We start from the raw sequence: 22,166 nt of genomic DNA on the forward strand, positions 1-22,166 counted from the left end.
TTGCAGCATTCAGCTTTCTGTTCCGGGGAGATCTCTAAATCATCCTGAGAGGAAGGAATTAACTTAAAATACAGATTGTCAGTGTTTGGCAGCTTCAAACAGCTGTGAAACGCTGATATTTTATCTGTCAAAAGGTCTTGACAGATGAAATGTCAATCTCTGACATCACCTGTTGCCCGGTGGCCCCTAATTGGCCTGCTGAGCCTGCTGGGCAGGCTCAACAAGGTCAATCAAATGAAAATCGCGTGGGTTGGCCACAACTCAATGGAGTTGTAGTCCTGCCTCCTACACGCCTCCTCAATCAAAATCCAGCCCGTTGACTCTGTTTCTCTCTCCACAGATGCTGCCTGACCTGCTGAATATTTCCAGCATTTTCTTATATTATTTCAGATTTCCAGCATCCGCAGTACTTTACTTTTGTACCATCGTAATATCTCCTTATGTGGCTAGGTGTCAAATTTTGTTTGATAACACTCCTGTGAAGCACCTTGGAATGTTTTACTATGTTAAAGGCTACATATGAATGTTGTTGTTGTTGTACAGAGGTCATATACCACAAGATACCACTCGGGTGACTGTCTGTGTGGAGTTTGCACATTCTCCCCGTGTTTGCGTGGGTTTCCTCCTGGTGCTCCGGTTTCCGCCCACAGTCCAAAGATGTGCGGGTTAGGTTGATTGGCCATGATAAAAATTGGCCCTTAGTGTTAGGGGGGATTAAATACGTGGGGTTACGGGGATAGGGCTTGGGTGGGATGGCTGTCGGTGTAGGGACCGGGTGCTAGGGTTTGGATGATCAGCCATGATCTCGTTGAATGGCGGAGCAGGCTCGAAGGGCCGAATGGCCTACTTCTGCTCCTATCTTCTATGTTTCTATGTATGTTTCTAAGATCCTTCTTGAAGCCTAAATGCCCTTGTTAGAACTAAAAACACTGAAGAATTCTATTGTCTTGTATTGCTTAATCCCTTTGAAGACAATGCTATCATCATTACTTATAACCGAACGGACAACACATGAAGATGATTATAGGGAATGCTGGTGAAGCATTACATTTTGACATCTATAGTGAAGGAGCAGTCAACATCTTAAAGCCTAGCAATTTTAAACTACACAAAATGAAAGATGGAAAATCCTATTTTGTCACACCTTTTGCATTCACTAGAGAGTGAGGGAAAGTAAAAGAGTTTTATTGAAGAGGGGTTTATCCAGCAGCCTCTCTATTAAAACCATAGGCCTCTATTAATAAAAAGACATTCACGAATGCTGGGAAAGCCCGGCTCCCATATTATTTTCCTCTCACCCTCCGGCCGAAAAGGACCATGATAGGTATATGGACCAGTCGTCAGCTAAGCTGTGCAGACAGAATAGAGGGAGAGAGATGGGAAGATGAAAAGAGAGAGAAAAAGGACAGAAAGAAGCAAAGGAAAGAAACAGAGAAATTGACAAGAAAAAGGGAGAGAAAAAAGAAGAGTGAGAAAAGGAGGAGATAAATGAAAGACAGAGGAAGAAAATACTAGAGAAAAGAGATTAAAACAGAGGAAGAAAAGGCTAGAGAAAAGAGATTCAATGATTTCAATGGGCAGTAAAATCGGGTGGGGTGTAAAACAAGTGTTCGACCTCAAACCACCCTGTTCCCGCCGGGTGGGCTGGGTTAAGATTATCCCCTTAAGATGAAGAGAGCCAAATGTATTAATGCCATAGTAATGCTCTGAAGGAGGCAGCATCTGTTCAATTTTGCAGAGGAGCCCCATTTTGCCTGCCTGCTCATATTGTTCTGAAATGGGGGAAGGCAGAGTTTCCTGACCAATTGCTTACTGACCTTCCACTGCCAGTGTGATATTTAATGACCAGAAATCACTGGCAAGATAGTCAGCTTTTTTCAATCATTACACTTTGAAAGATGGCGCTGCCACCTCTCTCTCTCTCTCTCTCTTTGTTGTCTTTAAAGTAAAAAGGGTTTTTTTGTGGGGGGGCAGGGCTGTACAGCAGCTTCTTTCCAACCACAACCAATGCTTGCTCTTGCCCGGTGTGAGACCAACAGGACTTCTCCCTGTCACTGCCAGAAGATACGACCCAGTCACTGGAACCGTAACTAAAGAAAATCAGCGGCTTGGAGCAACTGCATCAGCAGTCGTAGAACAGCAAACTCAAATGAAAATACGGACGGGATGTCCCCGCCATCTGGTGCAGTGAATACTGCGAACCGTTTGTAACCATGTTTGTATTCTGGCGTGAGATGGTGACTTGGGAATGTGAAAGACTCGTGACCGTTCCTTTTGTACGTACCATGGAAAATATAGCACGAGACGCCAAGCGCAAAATACAAATCATAATTTACAAATTAAAAAAAAAGTGATATGGGGGGTAATTTTGACCATGTGCGATAGTGTAAAATGGGTGATAGTCAATAGGTAGTCCGTTTTACATCTCTCCCCACTATCATTTCTGTTGACTTCCATGGAAATAAAATCCAGGAGTGATGTAAAACGGGTCATTGCCCGTTTTTACATGATCAAAGTCAAAATGACTCCTACCGTGTGAACAGGCCAATTCAATGAGACTCAGGTCATCTGGAATAAGCTTTACTCAGTCCTGTGAAAGAGTTAGTGTGAAAGTTGACTGTCAGCCAGGTTGCTGACTCAACAGTCTCTTACTGTGATATCCGAGTGGTAAGGTCAGAAACTGAGATAAGCCAGACTTCAGGAACCAAAACTTTAACTGTTTAATTATACATATGTAGCAGAGAACATAGCTTTACAGGCTGCCAGCAAGATACAGATTTCTTACTGTGCGATCACCAAGATGGAGGATCAACCTCTGAGTCATACCCAGAATGCAATGCCACTACCTTAATAAGTGGTGTGCCAGGACATTACCTTAATACTGGTAAATATGATCCCTTAATATTTGTCTCCATCTGGTGGATAACTTAAGCATTACATCCCAGATTACTATATTCTCCCCCTCTTATGTTTACAATAATTTCTTAACAACATTCTTAAAAAGTCCATAAGGAAACTCCTTTAATGATAGTCCATACTGAACGAATCTAGCAGGTCGTGATCAATCTCTCTGGCGGCTTGTGAGGCCTTGGTGAACGTCTTACAATCAAGTCCCTGCTTGGTTGTGGTATAGCCACCTGCTGCTCCTGAGCAGTACTCAGAGTATCTGACTCTGCTATGATGGTTTCCTCATGATGAAGGGGTCCAGGTATAACTGGCTCTGTTCGTGGTGTTGGTACCACCAATGCATTTGGATAACTGGGGACCAACTTGTCCTCCAACATTTCCTCTGGAAACTCCAGTTCGATTTCCCTTTGTCTTGTCAGTATCTGATCCACATGTCTGCGTACTACCTGACCAGTTCCCACCATGACCGTATATGATACTGGACCGGTCATTGAGTCTATGACGCCAGGAATCCATTTTGGACCATAACTGAAATTCCTGGTATGGACCGCATCTCCTTCTCCAAAACTGCGGCTCTTTGTCCTTCTGTCATGGTTCTCCTTTTGTTTGATTTGTCGGTTTTCCACCTTCCTTTTTAGATCTGGGTGAACCAGGTCAAGAGTGGAGCGTAGTCGACATCCTAACAACAACTCAGCAGGAGAGAGTCCTGTGGTAGATTGAGGTGTTATTCTGTAGCTGAACAGAACTCGTGTCACCTTTGCTGCCAAACTCCCTTCCGCACTTTTTTTCATAATCTCCTTAAATGTTTGTACGGCTCTCTCCGCAAGTCCATTTGAAGACGGATGATATGGCGCTGAAGTCACGTGCACTATGCCATTGTTTCTCATTAACTCTTTTGTTTCTGTACTCACAAAACACGTGGCATTGTCACTTACTACGATCTCCGGTATCCCTTGATTACTAAAAATCCTATGCAGGCAGTCTATAGTAACAGTAGATGAAGCAGAATTTACAGGATACACATCCATCCATTTGGAATATGCATCAATGATTATGAGGAACATCTTCCCCATGAAAGGACCCGCATAATCTAAGTACAATCTTCTCCATGGTTTATCTGGCCACTCCCAGGGGTGGAGTGGAGCCGCTGCTGGTGCCTTCCTGTGTACTTGACAAGTGCTGCATGTCTTGACAAGATTTTCTATCTCCTCATCTAGCTTTGGCCACTAGAAGTAACTCCTTGCCAATGTTTTCATACGCAAAACTCCAGGATGACACTGATGTAGTTGCACTAGGATAGACTGTCGTGCTGGCTGTGGAATAATCACTCGAGCTCCCCACAACACGCAACCATCCTGCACACTCAGCTGTTTTCCTGACACTGTAAGGTATGAAATCAGTCCCTTCCGGATGTTGTGGCCAACCCCTCATCACATATTCTCGGACTCTAGACAGTGCTGGATCTTTACCTGTCCATGTCCTTACTTGTTCTGTGGTCACAATTGCCGTATCCGTGTCCTCCAACATCAAAACTCTGTCCTCTGGAGCTGCACGGATAGGTGTACCTGGCAGTAGAAGATGGCTCAAGGCATCTGCGTTCCCATGGTACTTGCCCGCCTTGCAAACGATGACATACTCATACGCCCTTAACGTCACTGCCCAACTCTGGATCCGGGGTGACACCATCTGTGGTACTGCTTTCATCTCATTAAAAAGAGATAGAAGAGGTTTATGATCGGTGCATATGGTGAATTTCCTGCCATATATGTACTTGTGAAACCTCTGTAACCCAAACATTACTGCTAATCCCTCTTTATCTAACTGGGAATAGTTTTTTTCCGCTGGGGTCAGAGTTCGAGACATAAACCCTATCGGTCTTTCTGTGCCATCTTCCAAGCTGTGTGAAAGAACTGCCCCCACCCCGTAAGGTGAAGCATCACAAGAGAGAATGATGTCTTTCTCTGCATTGTAGTGAACCAACACATCCGAGGACAGTATCAGTTTCTTGGACTGTTCAAATGAAACCCTCTGTTCCTCTTCCCACTGCCACAGTGTCTCCTTGCGCAGAAGTTTGTGAAGAGGTGCTAACACTGTTGCCAAGTTTGGTAAAAACCTGTTATAATAGTTTAGCAGTCCCAGGTAAGCTTTTAACTCAGTCACATTTGTAGGAGCTGGGGCCTCCTGCAGTGCTTGTACCTTCTCCTTGATTGGATGGAGCCCTGTGGCATCCAATCTATGTCCCAGGAACACGGCCTCATTCCCCAGGAAAGTGCACTTACTCCTCTTGAGCCGTAACCCAGCCTTATCCAATCTTTGTAGTACCTCTCTCAGAGTGCTCAGATGCTCCTGGTCGGTTCTTCCCGTCACCAGAATGTCATCCAGATAGATTGAAACATGTGGAATCCCTTGCAGTACACCCTCGATAGTCCTCTGGAAAATAGCTGGACTAGATGAGACACCGAATGGCAAGCGGTTATAGGTAAACAAACCCTTGTGTGTATTTATGGTTACATACTTCTTGGATTCCTCATCTAGTGTAATCTGCAAGTATGCATGACTCATATCCAGCTTCGTGAATTTCTTCCCTCCAGCCAGGTTTGCAAAAAGAGCCTCAGTTTTAGGAATAGGATACTGTTCAAGTTTAGACACCCTATTTACTGTCAATTTATAATCTCCACAGATTCTTACCGAATTGTTTGGTTTTAAAACAGGTACAATGGGAGCTGCCCATTCTGAACATTTCACGGGTTCCAGAATGTTTTCTCTCAAAAGACAGTCAAGCTCAGCCTCTACCTTCGGTTTCATGGCATGCGGCACAGGTCGTTGTTTAAAAAACCTTGGCAGTGCCTCCTTGTCGACATAAATCTTAGCTGGGGGGGCATTAAATGTTCCAAGTTCTTCCTTGAACACGTTCTCATGTTCAATCAACACTTCTTGCAAAGACAATGGTTTGCCTCCCTCTAGTTGATTTATTGCTCCCCAATCTAATTTAAGTTCTCGTATCCAGCCCCGACCTAACAAGTTTGGTCCAGAACCCGATACTACAACTACAGGTAGCTGTTCCACGGTGTCCCTGTGTTTCACAGTTACAGTAGCTGTACCCAATGTCGCCACTCATTCACCGGTATATGTTTTAAGCTGCATAGAGCAAGACTTTAACTCTGGAACTTTTGCACGGTTCCACAATTTTGAGTACTCCTCCCTGTTCATTATGGTAACACCACATCTGGTATCCACCTCAAAGTTGACTTTAGAGTCATTTACTGTCAGTTGCAAAGTGATAGGATCCACTTTTGGAATGTCCTCTACCATACTATGCAATATGAACATGTTGTCTTCTTTCTCAGCTTCTCCACTGATGTGATGTGCTCCCTGTTTTTTCACTTCTCTTACTAGGTTTTGCTTTCCTCCCCCTTTAGGTTTGTATACCTCCAGGGTAGCTTTTGCTCGGCATGCACATTTTATATGTCATTTTTTTCCCACACTTGTGGCACTTTTCCTCCAGAAACCTGCATTCCCTCACCAGGTGATCTCCATTGCATCTATAACATGCCTTTACATGCTCACGTTGTGGTTTCCGACTCATATTTAACTTGTGCACAACCGGAATTCCAACTTGCTTTGTCATAGCCCAGTCTGAACCTTGGATTTCTTTTACATCATGGTTAGCTGTCTCTATGGCTTGAGCAAGTTCCAACGCTTTTTCATAAGTAAGCCGTCTCGGACAATAATCTCCTTTGCATTTGAGCATCCATTATCCCGCAAACAAGCCTATCTCTCAGCATGTCTTTCAAACTGTTCCCGTAATTGCAATCGTGTGCCAGTTTTCTCAACACCGCTACATAATCCAATACAGTCTCTCCCGGTTTCCTGTTCCGTGAATTAAATTTGAAACGCTGTACAATCTCACTCGGTCTGGGATTGAAATGATCCTTTAGCAAGTCCACTAAGTTAGCAAATGGTACGCCTCCAGGCTTTTCAGGACTGCATAAGTTTCTCATCAAACTATACATCTGACTTCCCACGGAAGTGAGCAAAATAGCTCTCCTTTTTCCAACATCAATTATACCATTTGCTACAAAGAAATGCTCCAGCAACTCACAGTATTCGTTCCAGGTCTGTGTCTGAACATCAAAAGCAGAGAGCTGTCCTACCATAGCAGCCATGATTCCTTGATTCAGTGCTTTTCTTTCATTTTTCCTTCTTCAAGATGAGATCTGTTCAGCCTTGTCGCCAAATGTGATATCCGTAAGGTCAGAAACTGAGATAAGCCAGACTTCAGGAACCAAAACTTTAACTGTTTAATTATACATATGTAGCAGAGAACATAGCTTTACAGGCTGCCAGCAAGATACCGATTTCTTACTGTGCAATCACCAAGATGGAGGATCAACCTCTGAGTCATACCCAGAATGCAATGCCACTACCTTAATAAGTGGTGTGCCAGGACATTACCTTAATACTGGTAAATATGATCCCTTAATATTTGTCTCCATCTGGTGGATAACTTAAGCATTACATCCCAGATTACTATACTTACTTTAGCTTGAAGGCAAAGAACCGCGTCCAGAAAGCACAACGCAATAAGTAACAATGTGGTAATATTACTACGATAGCAAAATATTGCGGATGCTGGAAATCCGAAATAACAACAGAAAATGCTGGGAAAACTCAGCAGGCCAGGGCAGCATCCGTGGAGAGAGAAACAGAGTTAACATTTCAGGTCGAAGACCCTTCATCAGAACTGGAAAAAAACAGGAAAGGGGATAGATTTAAAGCAAGTAGGGGCTGGGAAAAGGGGGAGGGGATGAAAGAACAAAAGGGAAGGTCAGCGACAGGATAGAAATCAGGAGAGATTAAGAGACATTGAGAGACATTAAGAGATATTCAAGGAACAAAGGTAATATTACTATATTAGTAACGACCAGTTCTGACGAAGGGTCACAGACCTGAAACGTTAACTCTGTTTCTCTCTCCACAGATGTTGCCTGGCCTGCTGAGTATTTCCAGCGTTTTCTGTTGTTACTTCAGATTTCCAGCATCCGCAGTATCTTGCTATAGTAATATGGTAATGTTTTGCTCCACCTCGCTTGTCCTTGCAAACCTCCCGTCAGGTTCTGTACTGTGGGCAGGACTTTCAATTTTGGAGGAGGGCATAAAACGGGCGATATTGGATTGCTTTAAAAAGGAAACTTGGGCAGGGTGTACAACGGGCAGCCTATCCCATATCGTCTGTTTTTCGCCCCTGTCGAAGTTGAAAGTTTTGGCGCTTATTTCTAAAATTGATAGCCGTGTATCCCCTGTACTGTGGGGAATTCTTCCTCTCCTTTTGTAAACTGCCGTGGTTTTCTGTTCCACCACCCCTGCTAGTAAACTGTTCCACAATTTTATCATCCTCTCACTAAAAGGATATTACCTAAAAATTCTATTTTCCTTTAACCTAAACTGTGCCCTCTAGTGATCATGTTCTGTGCCCAACTTTCCTCACTCCAAATTCTCTATACAAGTGAAAATCTTAAAGGCGTCTATCACATCCCCTTCAGCAGCTTTCGCTCCAGAGAGCAAAGTCCCAGGGTAAACAATATTTTCTCATAACTCAGCCCTTTAAGTTCAGAAATCAGCCTTTGTAGCTCTCCTCTGGGCTCCCTGTAATAATTCAACATATCTCCTGTAATATGGAGACCAGAACTGAATACATTCCTTTAAACTTGGCTTCACCAAGGACAGATACAACTTCAACATCACTGATGTGATAAAACTCACTACGCACTTGGTTCGAGTATAAAGCAAGGCTTTAATCAACTTGTTTCAGAACATGGAGGTCTAGTTATCTTTCACTAGTTCCTGTTTACACAATGTCCTGGGAAAGCTGGGCCCACGCCCGAGTATTTATACTCCTTGGATGGTGCCACCAGCTGGCTGTCTAGTGTTAGTTCATGAGTCTTTCTTCATGGATCATAAGATTCATAACAATCACCTCATAATCACCAGCAATACCTTAGCTATAGAGCCCAAGATTTTATTTGCTTTCTTGACTGCCTGCGAATACTGATTGACATTTTTAACGACCTATTTGCCAAAACTGCCAGATCTCTTTCTTGGTCTGTTACTTCAAGCACGTGTGCTCCACATTCTCACTTCTTCTACCTAATTCAGTGTTGAACTCCATCCCTGCCTCTCTTCCCACTGACTTCACCAGTCCATGGCCCTTTTGTGTTCATTCCGTCCTCTAAGTCATTTGTATAAGAATTATAAACAACTGCAGCCCAAACAGTGATGCTGGTGTGGCACTGTTGGTAACCAATGTCCTCTCTCACACCACCCCAGGCACAAACAATCTTTGCTGGATACCTCTCAGCCACACATCAATCCAGCTTAATATTTTACCATCTATCCCATGGGCACGCACCTTGTGAATCAGTCTGTGGGATCTGTCAACTGCCTTCTGGAAATCAATCAGTCGATAACACGAACTGCCTTACCCTTATCTATTACATTTATAACCTTTTCACAGGCAGTAAATTCATCAGACACAATCTACCCTTTCTGAACCCAAACTGACTCTCTGCAATCAGTCCATGTCCTTCCAGGTGATCCCTTTTGCTATTCTCTCACCAACGTCTTATACCCTTTCCCCATTACGGAGGTGAGGCTCACACGTGTATAATGTGAGGGTTGAAGCTTTGCCCGCTTTTTAAATAAGGGGGTCACAATCGCTACTTTCAAATGAGCTTTCAAAGGTACGAGTCAGAGGATTGGCATTCTCCTCACCCTTTGATGGAAATTGTCAGAGCTCAGTGCCTAGTTTACTTTAAGATTCCTAAACCTTTCCACCATGCCTTCTCTTGTGATACTTAGGGGCTGATTTTGCCAATGGGGGTGCGTTGGAGGTGGGGCTGCTGCTTGTCGGGTATTAGTTCCGCCTCCATCGACTTCTGGCCAACCCACGCTATTTTCCCTTGATTGACCTTGTTAAGCCCGCCCAACGGGTTTAGCAGGCCAATTAAGGGGAAGCCGGTTACAGAGACCGTCAGCGTATGACGTTTCAACTGTCAAATTGTCATCGTTTGACAGCTCTGTGAAGCCGTCAAACTCTGACATCCTCTGTAGTTTGATGAGTCCTTGTATTCAAGACTCATCAAACCTCTTTTGTTGGCAGAAATTAGATGGATGTTGCATCGGAGAATGCAGCCGCCATTCTGTCATCTCTGCCGGTGAGATGCGAGACTCTCCGCATCCCCAACCGTTGAAGCCTGCAGGAAGAAACAAAGGTAAGTAAACTTTTTCTATCACTTTCCACTCACCTCACATACTCACCTCTCCACACTTGCACCCATCTCTTACCTTCACAGCGCACTTTTGCACCCCTCTGACCCCCGCAGACGCACTGCTCGCCTCGCTGACCCTGGCAGGGTTTCCCGACGTTGGGAAGCCCGCGCCTCTGCTGGGAAAATGGGGATAATCCACTTAACTGCCTGTTGACTACCTGTTAACAGGCAGTTAAGTAGCTGTAATCCCCTTCCCGCCTCCAGGAGACGGGGCCCGGCGCGAGTCGGCTACCCGCCTCCTGGGAAGATGGCACGGAGGCGGGTTGGGGGCGGGATGGGCATCTGCCCCCAGATTCTGCCATTTGCCCGGGCAGTCCCGCCTCCAAACCCGCCTCCCCAGGGCTGGCAAGACCGCGCCTACGAGAGGTTGATTTTCACTCCTCCCACATGGCAAACACCAGGGCCTAGAAATTCATCTCGGGCAGCGGCGCAAAGCGGGCAATGCCGGATGGGCCGCCCGTTATAGGCAGCGCCTGATGTTCAGTTCCACTGACTGCGATAGAGCCGAATATCAGACGCGGCGTCTTACGGGCGGCCGATCCGTAACGCCCGCTTTGCGCCAACCGCCCGAGACGAATTTCTTGGCCCAGGACTTGAACGGAAACAAAAATCAGGAGGGATGCAAAAACGGGCTGCCGGCTCGCTATCACCCTGTTTTACACCATCGCACAAAGTCAAGATCGACCCCATTCTTTCTATTGTTGGTAAACTGGCAAAAATGTCAGAACGCAATGTGGTTTAATTTGAAAGTTTCAACCTAAGGAGTTGGGCCTGCTCCTCAGTTTTGTCATTTTACAGTGGCTCTAAAATAAATCAGGTTTCCTCAAGTGTGTTGTGGAAGGATTGCTGAAAGCATTTCAATTCCATCAAGCAGGTTGCAAGGGAAAGCATCGTCCACAATAATCTTTTGGCACGCAACAGAAAATGAAGGACAGGACACACCCAAATAATCATTGCTGTTGCCTGCAGAGAAGGAGGCGACTTTCTGGAGGTTGGTCAGTAACTCTCCCGGGCGATGCACAGTTCACAGTCAGAAGCTCATAATCCTGTCTCTCGTATATCCACATGACTGACTCAGTCACAACCAAAAGGACTTGGGGTGGAATTCACCAAACCACCATGGTGCATCTGAAGAGGTCGGCAATGATGACACGTTGGGACCACTTCCAGACATAGACGATGGTAGACAAATACAACGAGACAGAGACAGAGTGGGAGACCACCCCACGAGCGAATCACTTGATGCAATTTTATTTTATTTGAAAGGAAATGTAGAACTTAACCGTATCCACATATTTTTTATTTCCTGTTCCTTCTTCCCTTCTTCTGAATGCAGCAACAACGATAAGGGAGTCGAGGGTTATGGGGAGCGGGCAGGGAAGTGGAGTTGAGGCCAAGATCAAATCAGCCATTATCTTATTGAATGGCGGAGCAGGCTCGAGGGCCAAATGACCTACTCCTGCTCCTATGTCTTATGTTCTTATGTAACAAGGGTGACGTAAGAAAACTACTAGGCACTTGGTCTAAGCGTTAAACAAAGCTTTAATCAACTGTTTTACAACATGGAGGTCTAGTTGTGTCCTTCACTAGTTCCTGTTAAGAATGTCCTGCGCAAGCTGGGCCCATGCCCGAGTATTTATACTCTCCCTGGACAGCGCCACCCGTAGGCCGCTCAGTATTATTTCATAAGTCTTTCTTTCATGAATGACTGATTCATGTCAAAGGGTTTATAGGCAATTGGCCTGGAGTCCATCATAGCTGAGCCTGATCCTATCCTCACTTGACGTCAAGTACATATACTTTTCAACTGGGGGCCACTGCACAGTGTTTAGAATCAGAAACCATAGCTGTTCTTTCCTCCTAATTCAGACCCATCACTGCTCTGGCCGAGAACTGCTAACAGACAGGCAATCAAACCTAGGATCTTCTGGTCAAAATGTCTCACCGCCATGTTTTCAGCCAACGAGCCATCAGGGAAGCCAACCATCAAGTTTTGTAATAACTTGAACATAGTTTATTTGTGACACTAAGCTGTGAAGCAGTTGATGTAAACAGAGAAAATAGCAGAGCGTACACCTCGGGGCCGACTTTATCAACGCGCACTGCTGGTGGGGAGCGCTGTCTGCCGACCTGGCATGGCAGGAAATTCTCGGTGAGCTGCTCACAACTTTCTGTCCGTCAGTTTTAATGGTACCCCACCAGCAGCACACATTTGTAAAGTTGTGCCTTTTTACCTTCGATCCTTTTATTGCCTTTTCTGCTTCTCCCCCCAGCTGCTGCTGTTGTCATTTCCAGGCTCGTGTGTTGCTCATATGTACACAGTGTTAGAAGAAACCACTGCTTAGGGTTAGAAAGGCACAGCCGAGATAAGTGAGGCAGTATTGTTTAAGGCACCACCTTCATTTCAACGCCCTCAATAGAACGATAAAACCCTTATTTGAGGGTTGGAAAATAGCGAGTGGCGGTCCTCCAAATGTTTTGCCCCTGAAGTACTGGTTTAATTGGCTGTTGACAAGTCTGAGAGTAACTATTACACCAGTTATTAACACACAGTACAAAATGTGAAAACCTGACAGGTCTGCCCAACATACCAGCGCTTTACCACCCTAAACTATTATGCCTCTGGCTCTGAATCCATCCAACCACGACTGCACAGAGAAAATCTTGGCCTGAGTATTTTGGCAGTCTTTAATTAACAAAGATAATGGCTTAGTTTACAACAAAGATAAACACAGTTAAGGCAACAGTTGAATCTGACATTGCTTCTTATTTACTTCAAGGCAGCTTTCATTCTGTGCGAGGCTCGTTGAAAGGCATAAATTCAAATCCAGAGATTAGATTACAGTCTATGGCAACAGTTCGCAAAGGAAACTAAGCATCATCAGGCACAAACACCACCAACCAGTCATGACTCAACAAGCAAGCAGTTCTATATTCTATCTATGGAAACCAGGCGGATGGTGTTGATGACTCCGTCCCCACTTGACAATCTGGATGAATCGACAAACATAGTGTACATGAAGGGGTTCAAAAAATAAATCGGCGAGTCTGATTCATGCAACTCACAAGTCTGAAGAGAGTTATGTAGGTCTCATTCACGTGGTTGTTTATTATTAGTAAACCTAGATTCCCATTATATGTCTTGGTTATGCTGTATTCAAAGAAGTGTTTAGAAGTTTTAAACGGTAAGCCTGATTGTGAGAAAGTTTCGTGCACGGTATCCAGAGAGATGGGCCAGCGGTAAAGTCTCTGCCGTTGATCCTTACAGACCAGGACGGCCCCAGGTTTGAGCTTCATGTTTTGCCGAGTCAACAATGACAACAATCTGGCCGCAGACTCTGGTCCAGGGAATGAAGAATCGGCCAGGCTGCCTCCTCCCAATTGCTATCCGATGACCCTCCTGATGGAAGAGTGGATGTCAGGTCAGGCTCAGTTATGATGCTGTTCATGGTAAATAGTGCAGACGTACTCATTGTCCAAGTTGACACATGAAGATGGCCACTTGGGCAAGTTATTGAAGGGGGATCACCACCCACGTTACTGTATTCCACTGAGAACGTCAATGCTTTCAGGACAGGAGGGGAGAGAATTGAAAAGAAAAAGGAACTTAATATGGTTTTGATGCCGGGTGAAGCACCCTTCCAGTTTATTATCCTCAGACTTGTAAGAGCTGGCTCAATGGGAGATGGGTCAGTGGGACGGGGTCAGTGGGAGGTGGGTCAGTGGGAGGTGGGTCAGTGGGACGGGGTCAGTCGGTGGTGGGTCAGTGTGAGGTGGGTCAGTGGGAGGTGGGTCAGTGGGAGGTGGGTCAGTGGGGCGGGGTCGGTGGGACGGGGTCAGTGGGAGGTGGGTCGGTGGGACGGGGTCAGTGGGAGGTGGGTCAGTGGGACGGGGTCAGTGGGTGGTGGGTCAGTGGGAGGTGGGTCAGTGGGAGGTGGGTCAGTGGGAGATGGGTCAGTGGGACGGGGTCAGTCGGTGGTGGGTCAGTGTGAGGTGGGTCAGTGGGAGGTGGGTCAGTGGGAGGTGGGTCAGTGGGTGGTGGGTCAGTGGGAGGTGGGTCAGTGGGATGGGGTCAGTGGGTGGTGGGTCAGTGTGAGGTGGGTCAGTGGGAGGTGGGTCAGTGGGAGATGGGTCAGTGGGACGGGGTGAGTCGGTGGTGGGTCAGTGGGTGGTGGGTCAGTGGGAGGTGGGTCAGTGTGAGGTGGGTCAGTGGGAGGTGGGTCAGTGGGAGATGGGTCAGTGGGACGGGGTCAGTCGGTGGTGGGTCAGTGGGTGGTGGGTCAGTGGGAGGTGGGTCAGTGTGAGGTGGGTCAGTGGGAGGTGGGTCAGTGGGAGGTGGGTCAGTGGGAGATGGGTCAGTGGGACGGGGTCAGTCGGTGGTGGGTCAGTGGGTGGTGGGTCAGTAGGAGGTGGGTCAGTGTGAGGTGGGTCAGTGGGATGGGGTCAGTGGGTGGTGGGTCAGTGGGAGGTGGGTCAGTGGGAGGTGGGTCAGTGGGAGATGGGTCAGTGGGAGGTGGGTCAGTGGGAGATGGGTCAGTGGGACGGGGTCACTGGGAGGTGGGTCAGTGGGAGGTGGGTCAATGGGAGGTGGGTCAGTGGGAGGTGGGTCAGTGGGAGGTGGGTCAGTGGGAGGTGGGTCAGTGGGAGGTGGGCAGTGGGGTCAGTGGGAGGTGGGTCAGTGAGAGATTGGTCAGTGGGATGGGGTCAGTGGGACGGGGTCAGTGGGAGGTGGGTCAGTGGGAGGTGGGTCAGTGGGAGTTGGGTCAGTGGGAGGTAGTTAATGGGAAGTGGGTCAGTGGGAGGTGGGTCAGTGGGACGGGGTCAGTGTGAGGTGGGTCAGTGTGAGGTGGGTCAGTGGGAGGTGGGTCAGTGGGAGGTGGGTCAGTGGGAGTTGGGGCAGTGGGAGATGGGTCAGAGGGAGGTGGGTCAGCGGGAGGTGGGTCAGTGGGAGCTGGGTCAGTGGGAGGTGGGTCAGTGGGAGGTGGGTCAGTGGGACGGGGTCAGTGGGAGGTGGGTCAGTGGGAGGTGGGTCAGTGGGAGGTGGGTCAGTGGGACGGGGTCAGTGGGAGGTGGGTCAGTGGGATGGGGTCAGTGGGAGATGGGTCAGTGGGAGGTGGGTCAGTGGGATGGGATCAGTGGGAGGTGGGTCAGTATGAGGTGGGTCAGTGGGAGGTGGGTCAATGGGAGGTGGGTCAATGGGAGGTGGTTCAGTGGGACGGGGTCAGTGGGAGATGGTCAGTGGGAGCTGGGTCAGTGGGAGGTGGGTCAGTGGGAGGTGGGTCAGTGGGACGGGGTCAGTGGGATGGGGTCAGTGGGAGGTGGGTCAGTGGGAGATGGGTCAGTGGGAGGTGGGTCAGTGGGAGGTGGGTCAGTGGGATGGGGTCAGTGGGTGGTGGGTCAGTGGGAGGTGGGTCAGTGGGAGGTGGGTCAGTGGGAGGTGGGTCAGTGGGAGGTGGGTCAGCGGGCAGTGGGTCAGTGGGAGGTGGGTCAGTGGGAGGTGGGTCAGTGGGAGGTGGGTCATTGGGCGGTGGGTCAGTGGGAGGTGGGTCATTGGGAGGTGGGTCAGGGGGAGATGGGTCAGTGGGAGGTGGGTCAGTGGGAGGTGGGTCAGTGGGAGATGGGTCAGTGGGAGGTGGGTCATGGGGAGGTGGGTCAGTGGGAGGTGGGTCAGTGGGAGGTGAGTCAGGGGGAGGTGGGTCAGTGGGAGGTGGGTCAGAGGGAGGTGGGTCAGCGGGCAGTGGGACAGTGGGAGGTGGGACAGTGGGAGGTGGGACAGTGGGAGGTCGGCAGTGGGACAGTGGGAGGTGGGACAGTGGGAGGTGGGTCAGCGGGCGGTGGGTCAGTGGGAGATGGGTCAGTGGGAGGTGGGTCAGTGGGCGGTGGGTCAGTGGGAGGTGGGTCAGCGGGTGGTGGGTCAGTGGGAGGTGGGTCAGTGGGCGGTGGGTCAGTGGGCGGTGGGTCAGTGGGCGGTGGGTCAGTGGGCGGTGGGTCAGTGGGAGGTGGGTCAGTGGGAGTTGGGTCAGTGGGAGGTAGTTAATGGGAAGTGGGTCAGTGGGAGGTGGGTCAGTGGGACGGGGTCAGTGTGAGGTGGGTCAGTGGGAGGTGGGTCAGTGGGAGGTGTGTCAGTGGGAGGTGGGTCAGTGGGAGCTGGGTCAGTGGGAGATGGGTCAGAGGGAGGTGGGTCAGCGGGAGGTGGGTCAGTGGGAGCTGGGTCAGTGGGAGGTGGGTCAGTGGGAGGTGGGTCAGTGGGACGGGGTCAGTGGGAGGTGGGTCAGTGGGAGGTGGGTCAGTGGGAGGTGGGTCAGTGGGACGGAGTCAGTGGGAGGTGGGTCAGTGGGACGGGGTCAGTGGGAGATGGGTCAGTGGGAGGTGGGTCAGTGGGATGGGATCAGTGGGAGGTGGGTCAGTGGGAGGTGGGTCAGTGGGAGGTGGGTCAATGGGAGGTGGGTCAATGGGAGGTGGGTCAGTGGGACGGGGTCAGTGGGAGATGGTCAGTGGGAGCTGGGTCAGTGGGAGGTGGGTCAGTGGGAGGTGGGTCAGTGGGAGGTGGGTCAGTGGGAGGTGGGTCAGTGGGATGGGGTCAGTGGGTGGTGGGTCAGTGGGAGGTGGGTCAGTGGGAGGTGGGTCAGTGGGAGGTGGGTCATTGGGCGGTGGGTCAGTGGGAGGTGGGTCATTGGGAGGTGGGTCAGGGGGAGATGGGTCAGTGGGAGGTGGGTCAGTGGGAGGTGGGTCAGTGGGAGATGGGTCAGTGGGAGGTGGGTCATGGGGAGGTGGGTCAGTGGGAGGTGGGTCAGTGGGAGGTGAGTCAGGGGGAGGTGGGTCAGTGGGAGGTGGGTCAGAGGGAGGTGAGTCAGGGGGAGGTGGGTCAGTGGGAGGTGGGTCAGAGGGAGGTGGGTCAGCGGGCAGTGGGACAGTGGGAGGTGGGACAGTGGGAGGTGGGACAGTGGGAGGTCGGCAGTGGGACAGTGGGAGGTGGGACAGTGGGAGGTGGGTCAGCGGGCGGTGGGTCAGTGGGAGATGGGTCAGTGGGAGGTGGGTCAGTGGGCGGTGGGTCAGTGGGAGGTGGGTCAGCGGGTGGTGGGTCAGTGGGAGGTGGGTCAGTGGGCGGTAGGTCAGTGGGCGGTGGGTCAGTGGGAGGTGGGTCAGTGGGTGGTGGGTCAGTGGGAGCTGGGTCAGTGGGCGGGTGGGTCAGCAGGCGGTGGGTCAGTGGGCGGTGGGTCAGTGGGAGGCAGGTCATTGGGAGGTGGGTCAGTGGGCGGTGGGTCAGTGGGAGGTGGGTCAGTGGGAGGTGGGACAGTGGGAGGTGGGTCAGTGGGACGGGGTCAGTGGGAGGTGGGTCAGTGGGAGGTGGGTCAGTGGGACGGGGTCAGTGGGATGGGGTCAGTGGGAGGTGGGTCAGTGGGGGATGGGTCAGTGGGAGGTGGGTCAGTGGGAGGTGGGTCAGTGGGATGGGGTCAGTGGGTGGTGGGTCAGTGGGAGGTGGGTCAGTGGGAGGTGGGTCAGTGGGAGGTGGGTCAGTGGGAGGTGGGTCAGCGGGCAGTGGGTCAGTGGGAGGTGGGTCAGTGGGAGGTGGGTCAGTGGGAGGTGGGTCAGTGGGAGGTGGGTCAGTGGGAGGTGGGTCAGCGGGCAGTGGGTCAGCGGGCAGTGGGTCAGTGGGAGGTGGGTCAGTGGGAGGTGGGTCAGTGGGAGGTGGGTCATTGGGCGGTGGGTCAGTGGGAGGTGGGTCAGTGGGAGATGGGTCAGTGGGAGGTGGGTCAGTGGGAGGTGGGTCAGTGGGATGGGGTCAGTGGGTGGTGGGTCAGTGGGAGGTGGGTCAGTGGGAGGTGGGTCAGTGGGAGGTGGGTCAGCGGGCAGTGGGTCAGTGGGAGGTGGGTCAGTGGGAGGTGGGTCAGTGGGAGGTGGGTCATTGGGCGGTGGGTCAGTGGGAGGTGGGTCATTGGGAGGTGGGTCAGTGGGAGATGGGTCAGTGGGAGGTGGGTCAGTGGGAGGTGGGTCAGTGGGAGGTGGGTCATTGGGAGGTGGGTCAGTGGGAGATGGGTCAGTGGGAGGTGGGTCAGTGGGAGGTGGGTCAGTGGGAGATGGGTCAGTGGGAGGTGGGTCATGGGGAGGTGGGTCAGTGGGAGGTGGGTCAGTGGGAGGTGTGTCAGGGGGAGGTGGGTCAGTGGGAGGTGGGTCAGAGGGAGGTGGGTCAGCGGGCAGTGGGACAGTGGGAGGTGGGATAGTGGGAGGTGGGACAGTGGGAGGTGGGCAGTGGGACAGTGGGAGGTGGGACAGTGGGAGGTGGGTCAGCGGGCGGTGGGTCAGTGGGAGATGGGTCAGTGGGAGGTGGGTCAGTGGGCGGTGGGTCAGTGGGAGGTGGGTCAGCGGGCGGTGGGTCAGTGGGAGGTGGGTCAGTGGGCGGTGGGTCAGTGGTCGGTGGGTCAGTGGGAGGTGGGTCAGTGGGCGGTGGGTCAGTGGGAGCTGGGTCAGTGGGCGGGTGGGTCAGCAGGCGGTGGGTCAGTGGGTGGTGGGTCAGTGGGAGGCGGGTCATTGGGAGGTGGGTCAGTGGGCGGTGGGTCAGTGGGAGGTGGGTCAGTGGGCGGTGGGTCAGTGGGCGGTGGGTCAGTGGGAGGTGGGTCAGTGGGCGGTGGGTCAGTGGGCGGTGGGTCAGTGGGAGGTGGGTCAGTGGGAGGTGGGTCAGTGGGAGGTGGGTCAGTGGGCGGTGGGTCAGTGGACGGTGGGTCAGTGGGAGGTGGGTCAGAGGGAGGTGGGTCAGTGGGAGGTGGGTCAGTGGGCGGTGGGTCAGTGGGCGGTGGGTCAGTGGGAGGTGGGTCAGTGGGAGGTGGGTCAGCAGGCGGTGGGTCAGTGGGCGGTGGGTCAGTGGGAGGCGGGTCATTGGGAGGTGGGTCAGTGGGAGGTGGGCAGTGGGAGGTGGGACAGTGGGAGGTGGGTCAGTAGGTCAGTGGGAGGTGGGCAGTGGGTCAGCGGGCGGTGGGTCAGTGGGAGGTGGGTCAGTGGGCGGTGGGACAGTGGGAGGTGGGTCAGTGGGAGGTGGGACAGTGGGAGGTGGTCAGTGGGAGGTGGGACAGTGGGAGGTGGGTCAGTGGGCGGTGGGTCAGTGGGTCAGTGGGCAGTGGGTCAGCGGGCGGTGGGTCAGTGGGCGGTGGGTCAGTGGGCGGTGGGTCAGTGGGCGGTGGGTCAGTGGGCGGTGGGTCAGCGGGCGGTGGGTCAGTGGGAGGTGGGTCAGTGGGAGGTGGGTCAGTGGGAGGTGGGTCAGTGGGAGGTGGGTCAGTGGGCGGTGGGACAGTGGGCGGTGGGTCAGCGGGCGGTGGGTCAGTGGGAGGTGGGACAGTGGGAGGTGGGACAGTGGGAGGTGGGTCAGCGGGCGGTGGGTCAGTGGGAGGTGGGTCAGTGGGAGGTGGGTCAGTGGGAGGTGGGTCAGTGGGAGGTGGATCAGTGGGAGATGGGTCAGTGGGCGGTGGGTCAGTGGGCGGTGGGTCAGTGGGCGGTGGGTCAGCGGGCGGTGGGTCAGTGGGAGGTGGGTCAGTGGGAGGTGGGTCAGCGGGCGGTGGGTCAGCGGGCGGTGGGTCAGGGGGCGGTGGCGCAGCGGGCGGTGGGTCAGCGGGCGGTGGGTCAGTGGGAGGTGGGACAGTGGGAGGTGGGTCAGTGGGCGGTGGGTCAGTGGGCGGTGGGTCAGTGGGCGGTGGGTCAGCGGGCGGTGGGTCAGTGGGCGGTGGGTCAGCGGGCGGTGGGTCAGTGGGCGGTGGGTCAGTGGGCGGTGGGTCAGTGGGCAGTGGGCAGTGGGTCAGCGGGCGGTGGGTCAGTGGGCGGTGGGTCAGTGGGCGGTGGGTCAGTGGGAGGTGGGTCAGTGGGCGGTGGGTCAGCGGGCGGTGGGTCAGTGGGAGGTGGGTCAGTGGGTGGTGGGTCAGCGGGCGGTGGGTCAGTGGGAGGTGGGTAGGAAAGTAGAGCTACAAAATGCGAAAAATGTTTAGAAAACAAAAGGTGAAGCGATAAAATAAAGAAAAAGAAATGCAGAGAGACAAAGATCAAGGGAAAGGTATAGGCCAAGTGACAGTGAGAGAAAGCCAAGGGGGGGAGAGGAAGAGCACCCACAAAGAAGAAGTAGTTTAAGAACAGAAATGGAGAAGGTTGCATATTTGATGCAAAAGTGTTGGTTGTGATAGTTAAGACCAACTGGCAGAAAGTAAATGGAAAACAATTTGTGCAAAATAAACCTCAGTGCGTGCACCAGTTTGTTCAATGATATTACAATAAAGGACTAATTCTATGACCACACTGTTTTTCTAATCACAACTCCCCTACATACAATTCATGCATAACACTGCAACTACCTGTAAAGGAGAGCCCAACCATCCAGACTGCAGGATTTGCGCGATGGTGTGTACATCTCTCAGAATGCAAACTCATTATATCTTGTAAGAGAATATAATCAAGAAAGAGAAGGTTATTCGCCCCTTCTGTTGTGTATCATGTTGTCCTACAGCTGGCCACTCGAATGTATGTGAGCGTGCCCCAGGCTGGCCGTGTCTTCCTGTGAGGAAGCATTCAACATCTGCTCTGATGAGACGTCTGCAACCAGAAACTTGTGGGAAATCAGAGCTGCAAATCCTTGTTTAGTCATTGTACTGCAGCAGGTTGGAGTTCCATGAGTTTCTGACACCCTTACAAAACAGGGGTTCAGATTGCAGGCAGCCAGTGAACGCACCATTCCTAGTGAGCGCCTTGGGCTGTTTTGCGACATTAAAGGCGCTATATAAATGCAATTTGTTGTTGTTGCTATTGAGCGCATTCTTTAAGTTGTGGCATTTCATAATCTGAGCCAGAATTAGATTCCTGAAATTGCAGCTCAAGAATCAAAATAATCGTCATTCTTACCTGTGGATGCGAGGTCAATAGGAGCTTTCAAGACTGCGATCGATAGATTTTTGTTAGGTAAGGAGTATCGAGGGATACGGAGCAAAGGTGAAAAAATGTTGTTCAGGTGCAGATCAGCCATGATCTAATTGAATGGGAGAGCAGGCCCGAGGGGTTGAGTGGCCTACCCTTGTCCCTAATCTTCTGATGTTACCCATGCACTCAGAATAGATGCAACTTAGCCCGCCTAAAGAAATGGTGTGGAGATGCCGGAGTTGGACTGGGGTGGACAAATGTAAGAAATCACACAACACCAGGTTATAGTCCAACAGCTTTATTTGAAATCACAAGCTTTCGGAGCGCTTCACCTGAAGAAGGAGCAGCGCTCCGAAAGCTTGTGATTTCAAATAAAGCTGTTGGACTATAACCTGGTGTTGTGTGATTTCTTACATTCGCCTAAAGAAAGAAAGACTTGCATTTCTATAGCGCCTTTCACGACCACCGGACGTCTCAAAGCGCTTTACAGCCAATGAAGTACTTTTTGGAGTGTAGTCACTGTTGTAATCACAGAATCACAGAATCACAGAAACCTCACAGTGCAGATAGAGGCCATTTCGGCCCATCGAGCCTGCACCGACACATATCCCACCCGATCCCCGTAACCCCTACACCAACACATATCCCACCCTATCCCCGTAACCCCACGTATTTAATCCCCCTAACACTAAGGGTCAATTTTATCATAGCCAATCAACCTAACCCGCACATCTTTGGACTGTGGGAGGAAACCGGAGCACCCGGAGGAAACCCATGCAAACACGGGGAGAATCACACAGAAAATCACACAGAAACCCCACAGTGCAGATAGAGGCCATTTCGGCCCATCGAGCCTGCACCGACACATATCCCACCCGATCCCCGTAACCCCTACACCAACACATATCCCACCCTATCCCCGTAACCCCACGTATTTAATCCCACTAACACTAAGGGTCAAACTGTGGGAAACGTGGCAGCCAATTTGTGCACAGCAAGCTCCCACAAACAGCAATGTGATAATGACCAGATAATCGTTAT

General features: G+C 51.3%; 1 long non-coding RNA gene across 2 annotated transcripts in view; it reads left to right on the plus strand.

Annotated features, from left to right (window-relative positions):
• The first annotated feature begins 13,327 nt into the window (after positions 1–13,327).
• LOC147112270 (uncharacterized) overlaps positions 13,328–22,166 on the plus strand; it is a 182,805-nt gene continuing 173,966 nt past the window's right edge. Inside the window, exon 1 of one of the 2 annotated variants that reach the window (XR_015079647.1) lies at positions 13,328–13,685. This is a non-coding gene — a long non-coding RNA (uncharacterized LOC147112270). The remainder of the gene's footprint in view (positions 13,686–22,166) is intronic. The other variant, XR_015079646.1, reaches the window with a different exon arrangement.

This window comes from Somniosus microcephalus, chromosome 9 (assembly GCF_052327205.1).
Source record: "Somniosus microcephalus isolate GS21.2 chromosome 9, FLI_Smic_1.0, whole genome shotgun sequence".
NCBI lineage: Eukaryota > Metazoa > Chordata > Chondrichthyes > Squaliformes > Somniosidae > Somniosus > Somniosus microcephalus.